Raw genomic sequence first — 26,503 nt, 5'->3', positions numbered from 1 at the left:
AGTTTTCAGTGCTTGTTATCATTGGTTGATTTGTTTTTTGGTTTGGTTGTTCTCTTCTTTCTCTCTTTTTAATTACTTTAAAAAATTTTTTAATAATTATCTTTTGGTTTTTATTTTAATAACCTTCTATTTTATCTTCTTTTATTTTATTTTAGCTCTTCCTTCCTCCCTCCCTCCCTCCCTCCCTCCCTCCCTTCCTTCCTTCCTTCCTTTCTTTCTTTCTTTCTTTCTCTCTTTCTCTCTTTCTTTCTCTTTCTTTTTTTCTCCCTTTTATTCTGAGCCATGTGGATGACAGGCTCTTGGTGCTCCAGCCAGGCATCAGGGCTGTGCCTCTGAGGTGGGAGAGCCAACTTCAGGACACTGGTCCACAAGAGACCTCCCAGCTCCACATAATATCAAACAGTGAAAATCTCCCAGAGATACCCATCTCAACACCAAGACCCAGCTTCACTCAATGATCAGCAAGCTACAGTGCTGAACACCCTATGCCAAACAACTAGCAAGACAGGAACACAACTCCATCCATTAACAGAGAGGCTGCCTAAAAACATGATAAGGACACAGACACCCCAAAACACACCATCAGACGTGAACCTGCCCACTAGAGAGACAAGATCCAGCCTCATCCACCACAACACAGGCACTAGTCCCCTCCACCACAAAGCCTACACAACCCACTGAACCAACCTTAGCCACTGGGGACAGACAACAAAAACAACAGGTACCACAAACCTGCAGTCTGCGAAAAGGAGACTCCAAGCACAGTAAGTAAAGCAAAATGAGAAGAAAGAGAAACACAGCAAATGACAGAGCAAGGCAAAAACCTACCAGACCTAATAAATGAAGAGGAAATACACAGTCTACGTGAAAAAGAATTCAGAATAACGATAGTAAAGATGATCCAAAATCTTGGAAATAGAATGAAGAAAATACAAGAAACGTTTAACAAGGACCTAGAAGAACAAAAGAGCAAACAAACAATCATGAAAAACACAAAAAGTGAAATTAAAAATTCTCTAGAAAGAAATAGTAGCAGAATAACTGAGGCAGAAGAACAGACAAGTGAACTGGAAGATAAAATAGTGGAAACAACTACCGCAGAGCAGAATAAAGAAAAAAGAATGAAAAGAATTGAGGACAGTCTTGGAGCCCTCTGGGACAATATTAAACGCACCAACATTCGAATTATAGGGGTCCCAGAAGAAGAAGAGAAAAAGAAAGGGACTGAGAAAATATTTGAAGAGATTATAGTTGAAAACTTCCCTAATATGGGTAAGGAAATAGTTAATCAAGTCCAGGAAGAACAGAGAGTCCCATACAGGATAAATCCAAGGTGAAATATGTCAAGACACATATTAATCAAGCTATCAAAAATTAAATACAAAGAAAAAATATTAAAACCAGCAAGGGTAAAACAACAAATAACATATAGGGGAATACCCATAAGGTTAACAGCTGATCTTTCAGCAGAAACTCTGCAAGCCAGAAGTGAGTGGGAGGGCATATTTTAAGTGATGAAAGGGAAAAACCTACAACCAAGATTACTCTACCCAGCAAGGATCTCATTCAGATTCGACAGAGAAATTAAAACCTTTACAGACAAGCAAAAGCTAAGAGAATTCAGCACAACCAAAGCAGCTTTACAACAAATGATAAAGGCCCTTCTCTAGGCAGGAAACACAAGAGAAGGAAAAGACATAAAATAACATACTCAAAACAATTAAGAAAACAGTAATAGGAATATACATAGTGATAATTACCTTAAAGATAAATGAACTAAATGCTCCAACCTAAAGGCACAGACTGGCTGAATGGATACAAAAACAAGACCCATATATATGCTGTCTACAAGAGACCCACTTCAGAGCTAGGGACACATACAGACTGAAAGTGAGGGGATGGAAAAAGATATTCCATGCAAATGGAAACCAAAAGAAAGCTGGAGTAGCAATTCTCATATCAGACAAAATAGACTTTAAAACAAAGACTATTACAAGAGACAAAGAAAGACACTAACTGATGATCAAGGGATCAATCCAAGAAGAAGATATAGCAATTGTAAATATTTATGCACCCAACGTAGGAGCACCTCAATACATAAGGCAAATACTAACAGCCATAAAAGGGGAAATCAACAGTTACACAATCATTGTAGAGGACTATAACACCCCACTTTCACCAAAGGACAGATCATCCAAAATGAAAGTAAATAAGGAAACAGAAGCTTTAAATAATACTTAAACAAGATGGACTTAATTTTTATAGGATATTCCATTCAAAAACAACAGAATTCCATTCAAAAACAACACTTTCTTCCAAGTGCTCATAGAACATTCTCCAGGATAGATCATATCTTGGGTCACAAGTCAAGCCTTGGTAAGTTTAAGAAAATTGAAATCGTATCAAGTATCTTTTCTGACCAAAACGCTATGAGACTAGATATCAATTAAAGGAAAAAATCTGTAAAAAATACAAACACATGGAGGCTAAACAATACACGACTTAATAACCAAGAGATCACTGAAGTAATCAAAGAGGAAATCAGAAAATACCTAGAAACAAATGACAATGAAAACACGACAATCCAAAACCTACTGGATGCAGCAAAAGCAGTTCTAAGAGGGTAACTTTATAGCAATACAATCCAACCTTAAGAAACAAGAAACATCTCAAGTAAACAACCTAACCTTACACCTAAAGCAATTAGAGAAAGAAGAACAACAAAACCCCAAAGTTAGCAGAAGGAAAGAAATCACGAAGTTAAGAACAGAAATAAATGTAAAAGAAATGAAGAAAATGATGGCAAAGATCAATAAAACTTAAAGCTGGTTCTTTGAGAAGATAAACAAAATTGATAAACCATTAGCCAGACTCATCAAGAAAAAAAGGGAGAAGACTCAAATCAAGAGAAATAGGAATGAAAAAGTGGAAGTAACAACTGAGACTGCAGAAATAGAAAGGATCATGAGAGATTACTACAAGCAAATCTATGCCAATAAAATGGAGAACCTGGAAGAAATGGACAAATTCTTAGAAATGCACAACCTGCCGAGACTCAAACAGGAAGAAATAGAAAATATGAACAGACCAATCACAAGCACTGAAATTGAAACTGTGATTAAAAATCTTCCAACAAACAAAAGCCCAGGACCAGACGGCTTCACAGGCGAATTCTATCAAACATTTAGAGAACAGCTAACACCAATCCTTCTCAAACTCTTCCAAAATATAGCAGAGGGAGGAATACTACCGAACTCATTCTACGAGGCCACCATCACCCTGATAGCAAAACTAGACAAAGATGTCACAAAGAAAGAAAACTACAGGCCAATATCACTGATGAATACAGATGCAAAAATCCTAACAAAATACTAGCAAACAGAATCCAACAGCACATTAAAAGGATCATACACTATGATCAAGTGGAGTTTATTCCAGGAATGTAAGGATTCTTCAATATATGCAAATCAATCAACGTGATACACCATATAAACAAACTGAAGTAGAAAAACCATACGATCATCTCAATAGATGCAGAGAAAGCTTTTGACAAAAATCAACACCCATTTATGATAAAACCCCTGCAGAAAGTGGGCATAGATGGAACTTTCCTCAAGATAATAAGGGCCATATATGACAAACCCACAGCCAACATCATCCTCAATGGTGAAAAACTGAAACCATTTCCACTAAAATCAGGAACAAGACAAGGTTGCCCACTCTCACCACTTTTATTCTACATAGTTTTGGAAGTTTTAGCCACAGCAATCAGAGAAGAAAAGGAAATAAAAGGAATCCAAATTGGAAAAGAAGAAGTAAAGCTGTCACTGTTTGCAGATGACATGATACTATACATAGAGAATCCTAAAGATTCTACCAGAAAACTACTAGAGCTAATCAATGAATTTGGTAAAGTAGCAGGATACAAAATCAATGCACAGAAATCTCTGGTATTCTTATATACTAATGATGAAAAATCTGAAAGTGAAATTAAGAAAACACTCCCATTTACCATTGCAACAAAAAGAAAAAAATATCTAGGAATAAACCTACCTAAGGAGACAAAAGACCTGTATGCAGAAAATTATAAGACACTGATGAAAGAAATTAAAGATGATACACATAGATGGAGAGATATACCATGTTCTTAGATTGGAAGAATCAACATTGTGAAAATGACTATACTACCCAAAGCAATCTACAGATTCAATGCAATCCCTATCAAACTACCACTGGCATTTTTCACAGAACTAGAACAAAAAGTTTCACAATTTGTATGGAAACACAAAAGACCTCGAATAGCCAAAGTAATATTGAGAACAAAAAACGGAGCTGGAGGAATCAGACTCCCTGACTTCAGACTATACTACAAAGCTATAGTCATCAAGACAGTATGGTACCGGCACAAAAACAGAAAGATAGATCAATGTAACAGGATAGAAAGCCCAGAGATAAAACCACACACATACGGTCACCTTATCTTTGATACAGGAGGCAAGAGTATACAGTGGAGAAAAGACAGCCTCTTCAATAAGTGGTGCTGGGAAAACTGGACAGGTACTTGTAAAAGAATGAAATTAGAGCACTCCCTAACACCATACACAAAAATAAACTCAAAATGGATTAACGACCTAAATGTAAGATCAGACACTATCAAACTCTTAGAGGAACACATAGACAGAACACTCTACGACATAAATCACAGCAAGATCCTTTTTGACCCACCTCCTAGAGAAATGGAAATAAAAACAAAAATAAACAAATGGGACCTAATGAAACTTCAAAGCTTTTGCATAGCAAAGGAATCCATAAACAAGACCAAAAGACAACCCTCAGAATGGGAGAAAATATTTGCAAATGAAGCAACTGACAAAGGATTAATCTCCAAAATTTACAAGCAGCTCATGCAACTCAATAACAAAAAAGCAAACAACCCAATCCAAAAATGGGCAGAAGACCTAAATAGACATTTGTCCAAAGAAGATATACACATTGCCAACAAACACATAAAAGAATGTTCAACATCATTAATCATTAGAGAAATGCAAATCAAAACTACAATGAGATATCATCTCTCACTGGTCAGAATGGCCATCATTAAAAAATCTAGAAACAATAAATGCTGGAGAGTGTGTGGAGAAAAGGGAACACTCTTGATACAGCCACTATGGAGAACAGTATGGAGGTTTCTTAAAAAACTAAAAATAGAGCTACCATACGACCCAACCATCCCACTACTGGGCATATACCCTGAGAAAACCATAATTCAAAAAGAGTCATGTACCAAAATATTCATTGCAGCTCTATTTACAATAGCCAGGACATGGAAGCAACCTAAGTGTCCATCAACAGATGAATGGATAAAGAAGATGTGGCACATATATACAATGGAATATTACTCAGCCATGAAAAGAAACGAAATTGAGTTATTTGTAGTGAGGTGGATGGACCTAGATTTGTCATACAGAGTGAAGTAAGTCAGAAAGAGAAAAACAAATATCATATATTAACGCATATATGTGGAATCTAGAAAAATGGTACAGATGAACCAGTTTGCAAGGCAAAATAAAGACACAGATGTAGAGAACCAACGTATGGACACCAAGGTGGAAAGCTGGTCGGGGGGAGTGGTGGGATGAATTGGGAGATTGGGATTGACATATATACACACATTTTACACATAATATGTGTAAAATAGATAAGTAATAAGAAACTGCTGTATAAAAAACCCATTAATTAAATTTAAAGAAAAAGAATATTCTATGCACTAGACCTCATAATTTGGAAAAAGAAAACAGAAACACAGTTGGACTAGAAACTGATGAGTTATCTTTTGGTCAGAGTCAGATGGAACAAAAGTTACAACCAAGTGCTACCAGGGATTTATCCACCTTTTTATGAGTTTGGGTTTGTTTTTTTTTTCCTTAAGCCCTGAACACTTTAGAATCTAAAGTGAGTTAATAATCATCGAATAAAAGTTAGTCGGTAGGCTAAATTTGAAGGGTCATTTCAGAAATTCTTTCTAAACATTCCTCATTGTAGGATCAAGATCAATTCCTACAAAAACATTAGATTTATTTCTCATATGGTTTCTATAAGTTATTCACTGAAGGTGGTTAATGACTAATTTCTTTTATTAATTTATCAACCTTAAAATCTCTTTTTTATCCTCTTTCAAGTCCTCCCTCTTCAAAAGAAGGACATTTACATGGAAATAATATTCCCCATAAGTTTCACTTCCTTTCAGCTTTACGCATTTAGCATTCTGAAAAATATACATCACAGAGACTAAAGAGGAAAATCTTCCTTTTATTGTCTCACATACATAGCTGCTTGTACAAGTATGGTCATACCATCCTTTCAAAATACACAAGAATGTAGGAGAACTTTGCTGAACTATGGAGTCTTTCATGATTAACATGGAAATTTTTGCTGGGGAAAGAGAGACAGTTGAAATATTTTTCCTATACAAGCTGGTAGTAATATTTGGACAAGGATTTACTTTATACGCTCATATTGTAGAATCTCAAAGCATAGCAATCCACATTAAATATGTAATGTCAGTTTGTTTTCTTCCAGAGTATTTATTTCCATGAACAACAATATTCTGGGAGGTGTTGGGTTTTTTGTTTGAGTTTAGTTTTTTTTTTTTTTTTTTTTTTTGAGGCATTTGTTTGAAAAACTGTGTGGGTGGCTCACTGCTAAGTGGAAATTCTACCACACTTTAAAGCTCTGCAATCTTAGGAATGTTGGTAATTTTCAAAAGCAGATGTTCTTTTTGACATCTACAATAATATTTAGCATATACAAAAGTGCTGAATACATTAGGATGACCAAATGATAGGCCTGACTGTCTTTGTAGTCTATTTAATGCTTGGAGAGGAAAAAAAAACTAAAGGGAAATATTATTTATTTAAAGCTTATAAAAAACAAGAGCGCAAGTAAAATTTATTGGCCTTTAGACTTAGAATTCCTTTGCCACCTTCATCTCACAGTAATTCTAGAAATGGTAACCGTCACTAAAGTCTTTCGCGAATTGTTTCTTTGTAGATGTTCTCAACAGGGTCAATGAATACTCAAAAAGAAACTTGGGGGTGGGGGGGGAAAGAAACTTGAGTCATCATTTTTCTTGTCTTTTGATTTTTCTTTTAATGGATTACAAAACAAGCTTCATCCACACATACAAATGAAAGATTCCCAATTTAAAAAAGATATATCTTTGTTTTGAGAACAGAAGAATATAATACAATGACTCATAAATTTAGAAGATTTATTCAGTAACTAGTTTCTGAACTCCTATTATACGTCAAGCACTCTTCTAAGCACTGGGGGAAAGTATGACGAATAGGACAAAATCACTGCCTTGCATGAGCTTTCAGTGTTATTCAACTGTCATTGACCCCCTTTGTCCAATAACTTATTCAATGACTTTAATAAAATTCCATCAACAAAGTATCTTACTGGTTGAGTAAGAAGGGTATTATATATGAAAGAAAACTCCTTGGTCTTTAAGTAGAAAAAAATTCAAAAGCCAAGATATCCAATGCAAACTGAATAATCGTATGTGGCATACCAGCTTGATTAAAACTCTAATTGCTATCTTTGATATGCTTCCTCTAGGTTGAGGATCCCTTGGGAATGCCTTGTGGAAGCATCAAAGAAAAGAAATTTGAGGAAATCAATTCTTTTCATCTTGACTTTCAATAAGTTTAAAAGGAAATCATGGTTAGATCCTCTCTAAATGTCCTTACATAGATCATTCACATAAACCTAACTATCAAAATATCAAGGATGTTGTATCAATATCAATATCAATATCTCATGTTGTATTTGGTGGGCAGTCATATCCCTGAATTTTATTTCACCAAGCTTCTGTCTCATAAGATTAATAGATTAATGTGTATTTGGCAAGTAGGACATTTCATAAGGGATTCTAAGTTTCCCATTTGAGACACTAGTATTGTGTAAATCAGACACCATATATTAAGACCAAAATGTGCTGGCCAACAAGTTTTATAGAACTCTAATGGGTTCCAGTGGATAATTCCTCTGCTAATATCTCTGAAGTTCATTGAAAGAGGGATGCTATTATTTCCCAGTTTCAAAAACTATTTCCTGTCCTAATAGTGTCACAGAATATGATGGCTGCCCCTTATTTCTCCACTCTCTCGTCAATCAACCCATCTGTGCCAGTTTAGCAACAACATCCCATTTCTGCAGCAATGATCCTGCAGGGACTGGTGAGAGATGCTAACTCACACTGTTGCCTGAACACCCAATCCCTCCAAAGAGCTATATGCAAAGCAGGAACAAATGAGATCATTAGAAGGAGAACTCAGTCAGACTTCTTTAGTCAACAATGTCTGAGATAATTCCTTTGTCAGTAATGGAGATATGAAGAAAAAAAAATGTTTTCCAATTCCAGTAAAAAGTTTCATTTATATTTCATATCATGCCCCCCCTTACATCATTATGAAATAAATTTTTAGCTGCATGACGCCAGGCAAGAAGTTTTAAGAGCTAAGTACTATCTCAAAACACTTATTGGAAGGACTGTTGTGAGAATTAAATGAGATAATGTATAAAAAAGAACAGCTCCTGGTAAACAGAGCAACCATACTGTTCCCTCCAAAGGGCACAATTCACATTGATTTCTATATATGGAGACCCCTGGAATTAGGCAATGACATGGTATGCTTACAAATAGGAATATTTAAAAAAAAATAAGCACATGGCCAGGTATAAAGTGTGCATTATATAGATATTCTTTTTACTTTTCTCTGTGCATCAGGAAATAATAATATTGATGAAGCTACTATCAGTTAAAGCTCCCATCTCTATCAACACATCTACCTTGTGTAAAGAATCCTTTCTGAGAAATCATAGGGTGAATTAAATCAAGCGATGTGTTGTGTTCTTACAGCATGGCTTCTATGGAAGTGTGCTCTGGGCATCCTAGTCTGGACATTTCTCTTCCACCCTCTTCAAATTCTCTCAAGTCATAGCATGCCACCACCAACAGCCCTTTTCAGCTGTTATTGATACATGTTTTGCCAGTACTTCCAGGGTGCTGAGATGTTTCTGCTGCCCTTCAGAGTGTTATCCCTAATTGTTTGCTGATATGTACTTTTTGTTTTCTTTGAAGGAGACTACAGACTCCAAAAAAAGAAAAAGCATAATAGTCTTTCAGGTTTTTTTTTTCCCAGCAGATGTAGGTAGCAATATTATTTACATATCTTTTTGCCAGCCTTTATAGGTCAAGTCTATTCACTGTATCACAATAAATGGAAGAAAGAGAGATGGCAACAAGGAAAAAAATCATTGCAGAAAACAAACTCAGGATTGCACATTAGAGTGCTCATGACTAGAAAGTGCAAAGAGAACCATACTAATGCTCAGAGAATGGAAACTTATATAAAGTAACCATGTCCTAGCACTGTTGGGAGTGAAAATTAGTCAAGCACTTTGCAGAGAAAATTGACCACACTTACTAAAATTGAATTTAAACATGCCCTACAATTCAGCAAGTTCACTCAGTTATGTACCTCAGAGAAACTAACACACATGCACAAGGAGAAATCATCAGAATATATATTTCAGCATTGTTTCTATCAGTGAAAAACTGGAAAGAACCCAAATATCTATCAAACAAGAATGATAAATCGACATGTATTCATACAATAAAATACTACAACGCATTTAAAATAAATTAACCAACACACAAGTAAACATGGATAAATTGCAAACATATATTCTTGGGCAAAAAAGCAAGTTGCAGTATTCATTCATTTAGTTTTGAATTTATTAAGCATTTTCTATGCATCAGATATGCAAGATTGTTCTAAGTAGCAGAAATTCATCAGGGGAGAAAATAGACAAAGTTTGTGACCTTAAGGAGCTCACATCCTCATGACAGAAAAGATATAAGAATCAAATAAATAAATATATACTATATCAAGGATGAAAATTGAGTGAAGAAAATTAAAACAGAGTGAGGGCATTGAGACTGAAGGGACTGTTTTTGTATAGGGTACTTGGGGAGAGATTCTAATAAAATATTGTTTGAGCAGAGACCTGAAGGAGTTAGGAAGGAAAATAGAGAAAGTTCTGTCAACATTGAGAAAACAAGCACAAGCCCTGGGCTAGGACATTGGTATGTTCCAGGGCTAGTAAGAGGCCAGTGCCACAAAGGAAATAGTGGTAGACAATGAGTCCAGAGGCAAGAGCACGTGGTGGGGGGGCGGGGGGTGGCCGGGAAGGGCAGAGTACAGATTTTGCTTTTGTTCTGCGTAAAATAGAAAGTCATTAGAGGATTTTTAAAAGAGGAGTTACAAAAATGACAGTTTTCAAATACTCACTCTGGGTCAAAAAGGATCTTGCTGTGATTTATGTCATAGAGTGTTCTGCCTATGTTTTCCTCTAAGAGTTTGATAGTGTCTGGCTTTATATTTAGGTCTTTAATCCATTTTGAGTTTATTTTTGTGTATGGTGTTAGGGAGTGTTCTAATTTCATTATTTACATGTAGCTGTCCTGTTTTCACAGCACCACTTATTGAAGAGACTGTCTTTTCTCCATTGTATATTCTGGCCTCCTTTATCAAAGATAAGGTGACCATATGTGTATGGGTTTATCTCTGGGCTTTCTACCCTGCTCCATTGATCTATATTTCTGTTTTTGTGCCAGTACCATACTGTCTTGATGACTGTAGCTTTGTAGTATAGTCTGAAGTCAGGGAGCCTGATTCCTCCAGCTCCATTTTTCGTTCTCAAGATTGCTTTGGCTATTCAGGGTCTTTTGTGTTTCCATACAAATTGTGAAATTTTTTGTTCTAGTTCTGTGAAAAATGCCAGTGGTCGTTTGATAGGCATTGCATTGAATCTGTAGATTGCTTTGGGTAGTAGAGTCATTTTCACAATATTGATTCTTCCAATCCAAGAACATGGTATATCCCTCCATCTGTTTGTATCATCTTTAATTTCTTTCATCGGTGTAGTTTTCTGCATACAGGTCTTTTGTCTCCTTAGGTAGGTTTATTACTAGGTATTTTATTCTTTTTTTGCAGTGGTGAGACTGTTTCATTAATTTCACTTTCAAATTTTTTTATCATTAGTGTATAAGAATGCAAAAGATTTCTGTGCATTAATTTTGTACCCTGCTACTTTACCAAATTCATGATTAGCTCGTAGTTTTCTAGAGAAATGGAAATGAAAACAAGAATAGACAAACAGGACCTAATGAAACTTAAAAGCTTTTGCACAGCAAAGGAAAACATAAACAAGATGAAAAGACAACCCTCAGAATGGGAGAAAATATTTGCAAATGAAGCAACTGACAAAGGATTAATCTCCAAAATTTACAAGCAGCTCATGCAGCTCAATATCAAAACCAAACAACCCAATTCAAAAATGGGCAGAAGATTTAAACAGACATTTCTTCAAAGAAGATATACAGATTGCCAACAAACACATGAAAGAATGCTCAACATAACTATTCATTAGAGAAATACAAATCAAAACTACCATTAGGTATCACCTCACACCAGTCAGAATGGCCATCATCAAAAAAATCTACAGGGCTTCCCTGGTGGTGCAGTGGTTGAGAGTCCGCCTGCCGATGCAGGGGACACAGGTTCGTGCCCCGGTCCAGGAAGATGCCGCGGAGCGGCTGGGCCCGTGAGCCATGGCCGCTGAGCCTGCACGTCCGGAGCCTGTGCTCCGCAACGGGAGAGGCCACGACAGTGAGAGGCCCGCGTACCGCAAAAAAAAAAAAAAAAAGGAAAGAAAGAAAAAATGAAAGCACAGGGTCTTATACATGACTTTCAGAGTAACTTTATGTGCAATAACCAAAAACTGGAAACAGCTGAAATGTTCATGAACCGGTAAATGGATATGCAAATTTCAGTATATCCATGCAATGGACTAATCCTCAACAATTCAAAGAACAGACTATTGATACACACAGATATGGGTGCATCTCCAAATAATTAGGCAAAGTGAAAGATGCCAAGCAAATAAGAGTGCACACCATATGATTCAACTTATATAAAATTCCAGAAACAGAAAATTAATCTGTAGTGACAAAGAGCAGATCAGTGGTTGTCTGAAGTTGAGGGTGGAGACAGAGAAGCGTGAGGAATAAGGATTACAAAAGGGTATGAAGAGACATTTGGGAATGATGGATACCTTTAAACACTTGACTTTAATCACAGTTTCATGAGTGTGGACAGATATCAAAACCTATCAAATTGCAACACTTTAAGTGAGCGCAAAAACAACTGTGACAGAGATAAAAAAGTAATGGTACAGAGAAATTATTTCTTTCAAAGGGCACTATGGGTGAAGCTACATCTGATCCCTTTCTGTGTAGTCTATGGCTTATAGTTAGGCAACTCTACTCAACAACAAAGATATGTGTTCAGATGTAATTTTTTTAAGTTATTAAATTCATAAGCAAACATGAATTAAACAGGATCTTAGTAACTAATTTCTTGTACATAGTCTCATATAAGGAGATTCCAGCAAAGCTGATGAGCAAAATTTGTATTATAACAAAATTTTTCTATTTAATATCAACTTGGCTGCAATAGTAGGCTGAATTCTTTGCGAGCTTTAACTAGTAGCAACGGTGACTCATAATTTAGGAGATAAAGCCAATGTTATAACTATGCTGAGGGATTAAAGAGGTCCATCATCATCAAGATGATCATAAAAATTCAGTCACGCAGACCTAAGGAAACTTCAGAAAGTGAATTTATTTGTTTTATTAGAAGTGTGATATTCTAGCACAGCAGATTTTAGGGGTTTCCTGCACTTTGTGTCAGAGTTCCCATAGTTTTTGAAATACGAACATTGAAAACTGATCATGTGGCTTTATATCAAAAACAACAGAAATCATCGTCTTCTTGAGGAAGCAACTAGGCTGTGGTCAGACGTCAGGCTCCACTGCTCCCCCTCTGGGGCCTGGCACAGTGCCTGATGATACACAGAGGGTGCTCAATACATGAGAACAGTGGTCTCCCCTACAGCTGTCACTTAAGAACTGAACTTGTAAACTAATACTACCTTAAGGAAGCTTTAAGAAATATTAAATTATGCTTACTAAGAGCAATCAATAAGTGCATAATCTTTGAAAACCAGTAGCTTTGAAGCAAGTTTTAAGCCTAAATAATAACAATAATAGCGATAAGATCACTACAGTAATAATATTCATAATGATAAGAAGAATATTGGACACATTTTATGCCAGGCACTGGCGAAGCACTTTGCAGTTGTGATTTCTTTTACTCCTCACGACAATCATGTGAGATGCATATTACTGTTATCATCACTTTGGACGGTACTGATCCATTTACTGCATCTTTGTGTGGGGAATGGACCATATCTTTCTTATGCTCCACAGCATACCCAGCAACAAGTCTGGTTTCTAACACAACAGATATTTGTGAGTATGTTCATCCCTGTATAGATAAATAGCAAAGTCAGGACTCAAACATAGGTGACCCAGACTCCAATTTCTATTTTGCTTATTGCTCTTTATTTATGTCAGTAAAATCTTAAAACAACCTAACTGTTCAGTGGTATAGAAATGATTAAATGCATTTTGCTACAGTGACTCTATGCAGTAAAATACAGCCAGGAAAATGTTAATTCAAAAAACTAAATAGCTATATGGAAAAATACTCATAATTAATGGGAAAAAAGAAAACAAAATTACATGTCTGCTTTGATTACAATTATGTAAAAATGATGTATACATATTAATAAGAACTGTAAAGGAATAAAATATTAAGCAATCTATTTTATGGTGGTTGCAGGTAATGTATTTAATTTCCATTATTGTTATTTAATATAGCCTTCTAAAAATTACACTAAAAAATAAGAAAAGCTGTAGCATGGTATGTGCCTATATTACATGAAAATTGCATTTTAACCCGTGAGTTTACATTTAAACACCACGTCAGTCATCCGCATTTCAAAACAAATGTGATAAGTTAGTGCTGAACAAGTAAGAATTAAGTTAGAGTCCTGGCACAGGGTAAATGTGAAGTATGGGGGAGACGGGGGGATTATAACGTACCTAATGAAGAAAAGAGGGGCTAAGAAGTCTTCTCTGCTTCTTAAGAGGTCATCCTCATAACTGTCTATTTCTACTGTTCACAGAGTATTAGTTATGTTGACAAGCCTTTGTAAGACAGGGAAATTCTAGTAACTAAATTCCCCTCATGTCTCCATCTTCTGCAGCAAGTTTAACCCCAAAATGATGTTCCCTTCATTAATTATCTTCAGGTGAAGGCATTCAGGCTTTCCTAGGACATTATTGCTGTGTATTTCTGCATCTTTCTTCCTCCCCAATTTAAGAGCGTTCATTCCCACTCCAATCACTGCAGGCATAGATTACTGCAGCCTCCACCAGGACACATCGCTACCGACAGGTACGTATTTGGCATGGGGTTAAGAGCATTTAAATCTCAGTTCCACCACTTACCAGCTTTGGATCAGAACTGAGACAAATTACTTCACTTTTCTAAACTCCAGTGTTCTTGATTGTAAAATGGGAACCATAATAGCATTCAACTCTTAAGATTATAGAAAGAATAAATTGAGAAAATGTAAATAAAGTGCCTAGCCCATAATAAGTGCTCATTAATGTTAAGTATTACTATAATAAATACTCCTTAGCAGTATTATCTTTCCTTATCAAGACCCTCCAGCAACTCCTACGTACTTTGTATAGTTCTTCTACTGACTTCTAAAGCTCTTCCCTGTATCTTCACCTTATTTTCATTTACTTAATCTCTATTTATATCTTCTTATATATATTTTCAGGTTACTTTGTTGCTTTCTCACCTCTAAGTATTATCCATACACTTCACCAAGCTCTAATAGGTATACAAAAATGATTTGTTTAATGAATGGAGAAATGTGACATTTTTTGCTCAGTCTTTAAATTGTAAGTTAATATTTAAGAATTTTCCACTAAAATACAGCCTCTTGGAGTGTTTCACATCAGAAGTTGACATCCAGTTGAAGTAGTGAAACTCCCTCAAAAATCTGATCTGTTATTGGGTAGAATGTTTTATTGCCACAGTCAGACTTAAGGATGCAGGAGTGGTGATTCCCATTTATCCCCATTTAATTCGTTAGTCTGGCTTGTGCAAAAACCAGATGGATCCTGGTGGATGACAGTGGGCCAACACAAACATAACCAGTGTTAGCCCCAGTTACAGCTGCTGTACCAGATCTGATATATTTACTAGAGCATTATTAATACAGCCCCAGGTATGTCATATGTGCCCACTGATTTGGTGAATGTGTTCATTTCAATATCCATCAGTAAAGGAGATCAGAAGTACTTTGAATTCACTTGATATGGACAAGTAAATATTAACAGTCTTGCTGCAGGGCATGTTAACGCTACTGTCCTCTATCACAGTATAATCTGAAGGGACTTGAACCATCTGAACACTCTGCAGCATATCACATTAATACACTATATTGATGGCATCATGTCAATCAGACATGATGCATGGAAAGTACTCTATATGCCTCAATAGGAAACATGGCCCAAAGGGAGGGATATAAACCATACAAATATATTGGAGCCTGCTACACCCATGAAGTTCTTTGGGGTTCACTGATTTAAGGCCTTTCAGGACATCTTCTTCAAAATAAAAGATGAGTTATTATATCACACATTAATTATCACTAGGAAATTCAATGCATGTAAAGCATCTAAATGTTTTGGAAGCAGCAAATTCCATACTTGGCAATACTGATCAGCCCATTTATTAAGTGACACAGAAACTATAATATTTATTACAGTGGGATAACAGAGGCTAGGTAGACATACTGTTGTCTTTTAAAAGGCAGTAGAATATAGGGGTTGAAAACACAGACTTTATCCATATTCAGAACCCAGCTCTACCACTTAGTAGCTATGTGACCCTGAACAAGTTCCTTTTCTCTCTCGTCTTCAGCTTTCTCATCTGTAAACTGAGAATTATAATAACCTCTCAGAGTGTTGTAAGTACCGTTATGTCTGGCACAGATAAATTTAGCTATTCTTTTTATTAAATTGGAAGTGCCTCCAAAACAATGTGCTGCATATTTTGAGAAGTAGGAGAGAAGGAGAAGACCAGGAGAGGGTTATAAACATTTATGTTCATGAGCTCTTTTTAGTGAATGGGATGAAAATGTGAAGGATTAGTTTGACAGAAGTGAAAGGTTAATTCTTGAGTTTAATGCATAGAAAAGTAAGGTCAGAGTATGGTGGAAAGAAGGAGATACCTGAAGATGAGGAAGGATAGCCACATGGAGAAGAGGTGCAGGTGACTGGAAGAGATGGAATGAGTAATCCCAGAGGACAGGCAGAAAGGACAAATTAGAAAGGTCTTCAAGCTGGAAGGAGAAAGTTAGGAAGGCTTGAGAAGGCCAGAAATATATTTCAGGTTGCAGAGACTCTGTGTCAGTGAAGAATAAATATCAAGGCTTTTTCCAGTTGACAGAAAAAAGAGAATATTCAGATAGTCCCCGTATTGGGAGAATTATAATTTAGAAGAGCAGTCAGGGCATTCTGTTCTTGCAGCTACAACTGTCAGCACTCTGGTAAGTTCATGTGAATTGGAGAAGGCGATTAACAGAGAGAAGAGGTAATCAGAGTCATTGAGGAAATAATTGCAAAAACAGCCTGCAAAAGCACGTCCAAATGATTAAGAAATTGGTGGGAACCAAAGAAAACCAGAGATATTAATGCCCCAACACACCCAGTCAGAGAATATAACCTTCCTCGTGTCATTTGTTTAATGATTCCCATTGGTGTGGATTTCAACAAGGAAATGCACAGCTGATTTATGTAAACCAGAGAACTGTATCAAGGCCTGAGCCCACCATGACTGAATATCTACCACCATCTAAATAGGCCCTAGAATAAGTCTCTCTGGGTTGGCCTTCAGCTCCAGCTTTGTGTGTGCAATTCAGACCTTACTTAACTTCTCCAAGCCTCAATTCCCTCATCTGTAAAATTAAAATAATAAGGGTACCTATTTCATATGATGGCTATAAAAATTAGATGAATAAATATATGTAAAGTGCTTAGACAAGTACCAGGCACAAAGTAAATGTATGTAAGTGTCCACTAGTGTAATCTTTGTAGGGGAGGCCATCTCCCTTTCAAATTCACTGGTTAGATCCATTCTATTAACTCTTAGTTTTCAGACAATATATTTAAAGACGAAAGGTTTAAATCATTTCAAAGTGTTCTTTTTCTTAGTAACCATTTTGTTTACAAAAATAGATAAAAATGAGGGGAGAAGAAGCAGAGCCGTCAAAACTGTTCCCAGCAGTGGTTGGGTGTGGTCATCACTCCTAAGTCATCAAATACAAAGCATTTCAACACACACAATCACATATGCCATATTCCCCATCCATGGCAGTTATAAAGACCTAAAGCTCTTCACATAGAAGTCTTAAAGATTTGTGTTGGTCTTACAAGGGCTAACACACATTAACTGCATCTCTGAATTTTATTTTTAATTTGGATGAAATGAGCTTCTGGAAGAGAAAGCCTTGAAAAGCTGTGCTTTTATTTCCAGTGAAGTTCTGAACAATAAACCAAGGACCCACCCTTCAGTGCAGTAGAGACTCCAAGAGTCATTTTTTTCAAAATAACAGGGACTGCACAAGCAGAATATTTTCTCCAAAGTGGTAGAGATCGAGGTTCTTGCAATGTCTGCTCAGTTGGGAAAAGCCTCCAGCCAAACTCTCTCTCCTGACAAACACACACCTCAGAGACATAGCCCTGTGCTATATGCAGTCAAGCAGAGGTTATGGCTAGAGACTTTCCCATCAACAAACACTCCCCAAACCCTAATGGCCATAATGCCATTACCTCTGAACAAGATAGAAACTGCTATTCCAAGGATAGAAAATACTCAAGCAAAATTTTCCAAAATTGTTCATTTATAACATCAAAAAGTAAAAACTTGAAATATTGCTTTTCCTGGCCTAAGGCAGTCTCAATTTTTCTTTCTCTAACATAGCAATTATCATCTTAGACTATTTCTCTCTGTTAGTTGCACCATCATTAAATAATTAGTCAAGATCTAGCCTTAGAGGAAAAAAACTCATCCAAACAGATATTCCCTAAGGACTCAAAATCAATCTAGATACAGGCCAATAACAGAACTATATCTAGACGAGACAGGAGTCAGAGTACTGGCTGGATAAAGAGTACCTGCAATAATTTTATAATTGTTAAGGAGACTTTTCTGTTTCCTTACAGGAAGACTACTTGTCAGGGATGTGCAGGGTATAGCAATAGATCTGCCTGTTAGATCAAGTCAGTGTTCATTGCATCTCATCCTCTTTACATTTAACAAGCCTCACAAATCAGAGCCATCCCAGGGTAAGCGCTACAGTGTGTGCCTGCTCACCAACCTCCCAAAGCCCCTCCCAGGTGTCTCCATCAAGAGTCCTGCCTTCCTTGGACTTCCCTGGTGGTGCAGTGGTTAGGAATCCACCTGCCAACGTAGGGCACATGGGTTCGAGCCCTGGTCCGGGAAAATCCCACATGCCGCATAGCAACTAAGCCCGTGCACCACAACTACTGAGCCTGCGCTCTAGAGCCCATGAGCCACAACTACTGAAGCCTGCGCGCCTAGAGCTCATGCACCGCAAGGAAGAGTAGCCCCTGCTTACCGCAACTAGGGAAAGTCCATACACAGCAACGAAGAACCAACACAGCCAAAAATAAATAAATAAATAAATTTATTTTTTAAAAAAAGAGTCCCACCTTCCTTATTCCACTGCTTCCTGAGCCCCCAGCTCCCATTTTGCTTCTATACATTGGGTCTGCTCCTCCATTAAGCCCCTTGGGTTGATGTCCCAGTCACTGACCTTCAGATGCCCACCAGGACACCACTTCCTGTTTTCTGAGCTGAAGCTTCCCACTGCTGTGTACCCAGCCTTGTGGCATCTGCCCAGGTTTAGTCTGACACAAACCTACGTCCTTCTGACCAGGAAAATGAGAGGGAAGTTGCAAACAAATGCTGGAATTGCATCAGGTGAGATACAATCTAGTGTCAGAGCAATAGACCCATGTCCAACAAGATTGCAATCAAATTATCTGTAACCGTCAGGGCTCTGCCAATAAAAACATTGTGCCTCAGTCCTAGGTTGAGGGGAAGTAAGAGACAAGACGTTTATAATCACTGTAACTGGAGCACTGGCATTGAGGCTCTAATCCCAATTGTAAGAATTGGAGTACACAGGTCTGGGGTCATTTGGTGCTTGAACATGTCAGTGACCACGATCTGTTACTACATTAAGGAAAGAGCCATCTGGTTGCAGTGGAGGTGACAGTAGAGACGAGATGAGCTGTTCCCAAGTCTGGCTGTGCCAAGATGCTTTCCCTCTAGCCCCATCCTGTTTCCTCCCACTCCTGATTCTAACGGTAACATGTAAAGGGATGAAAGATTCACTCAGACCTGCCGTCAAACTCCCACCCGAGCGTAGGTTGCCAGTAGGCAGATAGGCTCAGCACTTATGCAGTTCCCATGAAAAGAGAAGCTTCTGTCTGTTTTATTGTTTGGTTTAGTCAGACAGATAGAAATCTCAGATGATGCTGATATGAGTAATGAAGTAATTTATAAACTGTTGGCCAGCAAATTGATCTCCCTGTAATCTGTCACATCACATACACAGGCATGCTCTAAGCAATCAGCACACAGATAATAAGTGCAAAGGGAAAAATTCTTCATCTTAGTTTTACATAAGGGTTTGAAATTCTCCACCATGGTGACCAACACTTTCTGTTTTGCCTGAGGCCTTCTTGGTTTGAGCACTGAAGGTCCCATGGCCCTGGAGAACTCCTGATCCCATGTAAACTGGGATGGTTGATTACCTCGTGGGAATTCAGGAACTTGGATTGGGGCCTTCCGGTAGTGCAGATTAGTTGTGTGGTTTGGGGCACATCAGTTGATATAGCTTACCCTCAGATATAATCTAAGACAGTATTAAGACCTACACAAAGCATTTCATTCTGTTGATCTTTTTATTCTACCCAAGGTTCTCAAAAGGGAATAGGCATCTAAGCAAAACAAACCCAGAGTAATGTCAAAATTTCCCCTCTTCTCTGCCCTTTGTTAAGAACCACAGAGAGCAAGGTGAAGAACAGGTGTCAGCAACAATTGAGTAACTTCAAATATTTCAGTATTTATTAGGAAAATTATTCACTTTTAGTGTGAATTTAGTATGCATTCAAAGAATAATCATTTTCTTATTGACAAATATACTTGCCCTGGAGCAAGGCATTTCTCCTACTCCAGCCCCTTCTGGCCTTCTTGTCTTACCCAAAGGGGTAAAAAAGCTAAGAAACACTTATTAAGTCATAGCCCAGGAATGCAGGCCCACTAAAAGACAGAGGTTGAATGAAAAATAGCAGAATACTTCCCCTACCAATGCCTTATGGATGGTTAATTTTATGTGTCAACTTGACTAGGCTAAGGGCCCAGAGAGCTGGTAAAATTATTTCTGTGAGGAGGTCTCTAGAAGGGGTTAGCATTTGAATCAACAAACTGAGTAAAGATTGCCTTTCCTAATGTGGGTGGGCAGCATCCCACCTGTTGAGGGCCTGAAGAGACCAAAAATGTGGAGGAAGGGTGAATTCGCTCTCTCTGCTTGAGATGAGACATCCCTCTTCTCCTGCCCTGGAATGTTGGCGCTCCTGGTTCTGGGCTTTCGGACTCAGATGAGGACTTAACACCATCGCCTCCTTCCCACATAAGTACATCTGCAAAGACCCTAATTCCAAGTAAGACCACATTGAGAGGTACCAGGGGTTAGGATTTGAACTTACCTTTTAGAAGGACATACTACAATCCACAACAGACACTATAAGAAAAAAATCTAGCCACAAACTAAGAACTGATATTTTCAACAGAAGCTTAATACTAGATTACACAAAGCCTCTCCTCTCCCCCTTCTCTTCTCTCTCTCATTCAGGTCTGGCATTAACAGCAGAGTTCCCTTTGATTTGAAAATATGTATTCAGAGAAAGAAAAAATAGTAGTTGTTGAGAATAGTGAAGTATCAGGGACATACAGTTCTGGAAGTAGCTCTAAAAACTAGCTTAATGGCTAAAAAGTGTCTGTATTTTCCATTAAAATGTTTTTTAGATTTTCTGAGTTAACACTAGAGTAGGTTGTTTTCTTACCATCCTATTTGCATCATGATTTTAAAGTATGGGTTCCAAAATATTTTTCTACACAAAGGGCTTATTTAAAAACACAAATGCAGACAGCTTTACTATATTATTCCCCATTTGGATGTGGCTCATATACAAAGACTTGAGACAAATGAAAATCATCATATCTTATAAAAATCAAAACAAGCAAAGGCAGTTAGAAGAAAAAAATCTGCCACAAAAAAAAGAAAGTGTGTAGGTTATTATGACAGAGTAATTTAAGGGAAAAAAACTATTTCTTTGGACTTTCTGTCTTGTGTCTTTTTTCTCTTTTTCTTTCTTTCTTTCTTTCTTGTTTTTTGACATGTTCAAATGGTGAAGACTGTTTACAGAAAAAAGTCCCAACTGCTTCTGTTTGTACAAACTTATTTTGACCTAATATGAAAACTGTATAAATATAAAATAAATGTGACTATAATATAAAATAATGAGTGACTATGTATTTGATCACTAAAATATTTATTCCTGTTATAATTAATAGCCAGTAAAAAGTGTTGCCTAAATGTTCATACATTGATAGAAATCAAAGACTAAAGTTACCGTGTGTCTTCAAGGTAAACAGTTAAATAGTTTAGTATAAATAGCTTATATGTACTTGATATTTCATGATCTGACTCAGTTACCTCTAAAAAAATCACCTTCATCTGCCTGCCTGGTCGTTCACTCCACTCCAGCCACGCTGGGCTCCTTGTTATTCCTCTACTATCACAGGCGTATTTCTGCCTCCGGACCTTTGCACTTTCTGTTTCCACTGCCTAGAATGCTCTTGCTCCAGATAGCCACATGGTGAGCTCCGTCACTAACATTAGGTTTTTATTCAAAAGTAGCCCCTGTGAGGCCTTCTCTGGCCTACCTGAAATCTCATGCCTCCACACAATACTTCTTATCCCCTTTTCCTTATTTATGTTTTTATTTTTAGTTAATAGTAATGGTGAGGATTCTAAAGATACAAAGTAATAACAGGTTATCTTTTCACTTTGGCCACTAGGCAACTCAGTGCCAAAGTTATTGTTCAATTATAACAATTGTGTTCATCTGCAGGTCCTGCATTTCTTAATAACTTTTCCTAATCTTGACCTCCTATTCAATCTGCTTTTTTATTCTATTTTTGTCTTTTAATTCTAAATTATTATATGTATTTCATATGTCTCCTTAAGCTGTTTCAAATTATGGACTAGGATGTATATAAACAAATAACAAATGAAATACTAAGACCTGATATGGAAAGAAGATGAATAGTTCTTAACCAGGTTCTCATGGTTTATAAAACGGAGATTAAATGACTTAAATTTACAAAAAAAAAAAAAGAAAATGTTTTTATTCTGTCCAACTTACACGAGAAAAAAATGATCGTTAGTAGTCATTGTGGCTTTTTTTTCCCCCAAATTCACTTGTCTCACAGAGTGTGTATCACACAATGGACATATTCCTGGAAAGTTGGCAGACAGTATGAATCAGGGGAAGCATTTTGCCTCATTTTTTTTCTCTGAATAGTTAAGTAAAGACCATTCAGGAGGAGAATGCATATAGTCTAGAGCCTATCACATTCCAAACACTTGAAAAATATTTGTGAATAATTTTATTAATAACTGAATTAATTAGCAGCTGAATGAATATTGTCTTCCTTGATGAATACGGTATGCCCTCTGGGGTAAATTAAACAATATTAATTGATGACAATTCTTCCTTCCTTCTCTGCTCTTGGCAGGGTTTACTGTAGGTAAATTTTGATAAAGTTATCAAAATTCACAAGTATGTTTATATATACATATATACCTATATCATACATACAAATAATTTGTATACTTATTAAGTGGATTACATTGTGTGTGTGTGTGTGTGTGAGTGTGTGTGTGTGAGCTGAAGCCAGGTTTGCTGCTGAGGATATGGAATCAGGGACAGTCTTCAGTGACACGATCTACAGGACAAGGACTGGACAGACTATGTCAAAAAGGCTCAAGTGGAGCTTCCCTGGTGGCGCAGTGTTTGAGAGTCCGCCTGCCGATGCAGGGGACACGGTTCGTGCCCTGGTCCGGGAAGATCCCACATGCCACGGAGTGGCTGGGCCTGTGAGCCATGGCCGCTGAGCCTGCGCGTCTAGCGCCTGTGCTCTGCAACGGGAGAGGCCACAGCGGTGAGAGGCCCATGTACCGCAAAAAAAAAAAAAAAAAAAGGCTCAAGTGTCTGGGAATCAGTAGTCACCCACCAGCTTGTGAAGTGCTAACTCCTCTTCCTGCACTGCCAGATAATCTTCTGGTCTGCTCCCTTGCTGTGGTGGGGCGCAGCCTTCCAATCAAGGGAGCCAGTATATAAGCTCTTCCATATGCTAAGTCGGCCTCTATACTTCCTGTAGCTCCCCCCACTGGTCTTAGTTTGTCCCTACTGTGGCTATACTTATGTGTTCTTCTTTCCCTGACAGCCCTTTGGAGATGTGAAGACAACAGACAAGGCCCTCTAAGTCTCATGGACTTGGTTCTTGGGTCTGAAGATTCCCCCAGGCGGTGACAGAGTTATTCCGTGCAGAGCTCAGTCATTGGCAGAAGCTCATGGCTTCACACTGGTGAATCCACCGTTTGAAAAACCTGCTGCCAAGGACCTTATTTCTCCACTATCCTGATGGAGACTGGAATTCTTTGGAAATAAAAATCAGTATCCTAAGACAAATAAAATAAAAACATCAATAAGTGAAAGGGGATAAGAAGTATGGGTGGAGACATGAAATCTTATTGAGGCCAGAAAAGGCCTCACAGGCACACTTTCAAGTAAAAACCTAATGTGAGTGAAGGAGCTCACCATGTGGACCTCTGAGGGACGAGCACTGCAGGCAACAGAAACAGAAAACGCAGAGGTCCTGAGGCAGGAATATGCCTGTGATAGTAGAGGGAATAACAAGGGTGCCAGTGTGGCTGGAGTGGAGTGAACAACATAGCAAGTAGACACAGATGATTTTTTTTTTTTTTTTGCAGTACGCAGGCCCCTCACTGCTGTGGCCTCTCCCATGGCAGAGCACAGGCTCTGGACGCACAGGCTCTGGACGCACAGGCTCAGCAGCCATGGCTCATGGGCCCAGCCGCTCCGCGGCATGTGGGATCTTCCCAGACCGGGGCACGAACCCGTGTCCCCCGCATCAGCAGGCGGACACTCAACCACTGTGCCACCAGGGAAGCCCAACACAGATGATTTTTTAGATGGTGGGTCAGATTCATGAAATTTCGAGGACACCTGCTTCTCCTCTGAGATGGGAGCCACTGGAGGGTTCTGAGAAGAGGAGGGGCAAGACCTGACATCTGTCAGATCACTTTGGCTGAGTGTTGTGAATACTAAAGGACAGTGGCAGAAGCCCAGTGACAATTAGGTAGCTGTTCATAATCCAGATGAGTGATGGTGGTTTGCACTAGGGGGAGAGAGAGAGTGTGTTGCTAAGTGGTCAAATACTGGATGCAGTTTGAAGAGCTGACAGGACGGACTGGACAAGAGAGAGGAGAGGAAGTGATATGTCGAGGATGACACCGAGACCTTGGACTGAGCAGCTAGAAGATTGAAGAGGACTTACTTCGATGAGGACGTTTCAGGAGGACATGACTGGAGGGAAATATCAGAAGCCCTACTTTGGACATGGTAAATTTAAGGCACCTGTTAGACATTGAAGTGAAGCTGGATACAGGGATCCCCAGTTTCAGGAGAAATCCTACCTGGAGATAGAAATTGGGTTGTTACTAGTGTATAGAGTATTAGCCATTGGTCTGGATGGAACTGTCCATGGGAAGAAAGAGTAGATTGAAGAAAAAAGGGGACTCAGCCCTGGGGCACTTCCAACATTTAGGGATTGAAGAGATAAGAAGGAAAAATAAAGAGACTGTGGGTGTATGCTGGTGATGAAATGAAGTGAAGGAGAGAATAACTTGCCAACAACTGCTGATCCATCAAACAAGATAAAGACTGAGAAATGAGATGATCGTGGGGTTCAGTCCAAGGAGGTTACTGACAGTCATGATAAGTGCAGCCTTTGGCTTGTATTAGAACTTTGTTTGCAACTTAACCCAGTGTGTTTCAAGGGCACTAAAATAATGATCTGTTTTGAGCTTCCTACAATGATGTCAGGTAGCAGTATTATGACCCCACATTGACAAGTGAGCTCAAGATCACCCAGTTTCAAAGAGGTTAAACCAGACTCATAACTCCATGAGTCATGAGGGTCTTTCCACTCCCCCGGGCACTTTGTGGACATTAAATATTAGACAGCGTTTCCCAAGTTGCCCTCTATCCTTCAAAAAGTGACTATTTATCTCACAACAATACATTTATCTAAGCCTCTCCACATTACTAATTTAGCTTATAAAACCCCTGGGATAACAAATTCCATTAATTTGTTGTCCACTTGGCACAGAGATGTGTCTTCTTACTGCTGCCTTCCCAGCAGAGAGGGATGCCTCTAGTATGGACAGCCAGTACCGTTCAAGTCCACGTTGGAATTATAAAGTCAACATGGTTTTTTTACTCTAATGATCATTTCTGTTAACTATTTCCCCTTTGCAGACAACTTTTACCCTGACTTCCTTTTGTCTATCCCTTAAGGAAGATGTTTTCCTGGGTTCCAAAACATGCATTTCTCTCTGTAAGTGCCACACTTAGACAACTACAGTGCTCTCTTCTAGTGGAGATGCATAATTATTTTTACATGCTTCAGATGATGTTCTCTGTATTGTTTCTTTCTTCATGATGTACAACCACTCGGGGCTTCTTGCAATATATGGACCATCTAAAGAAAAAGGTTTGCAAGTAAAAAATGAAAAATAAATCTTACCCAAATTTAGACTTTGCTTCCCACCCCTACAGTTGATCTCCACCCTTGGAGGTGTTAATTAAAACCCTTTCAGTTGAAAGTGTCAGTTTCAAAAATAAAGCAAAACATAGTTTCTTGACTCATTTGATGAAAAATCCAGGGCACACTGGGTTTAGCTTTGGGCACGTGTGGTTAAAGAGCTCAAATAAAGTCATTGAGACCAGACGTTGGCTCTCCTTTCCTCCATGGACTTCATGGTCAGGCTCCTCAGAGAGGAGAGATGCTTTTGGGCTGTCATCATCCTGCCTGCCTGCAGCTTTGGCTGAAAGACCAAATCAGGTCATTTGAACCCAACACTGTAGCCAAAGGAACTATGTATGTGATGTTCTTAGGCCTGGATCCCTGGCACCTGATAACAGTAAGTAGGGGGTCATTTCCTCAAGGGAAATAACAGTAACTGGAATAGTAAGATATAACAG

The sequence above is a fragment of the Grampus griseus genome (genome assembly GCF_964374135.1).
Source record: "Grampus griseus genome assembly, chromosome: 1".
NCBI classification, from domain to species: Eukaryota; Metazoa; Chordata; class Mammalia; order Artiodactyla; family Delphinidae; genus Grampus; species Grampus griseus.
The sequence above is the reverse complement of the archived record's forward strand: the minus strand, read 5'-3'. Positions refer to the sequence as shown.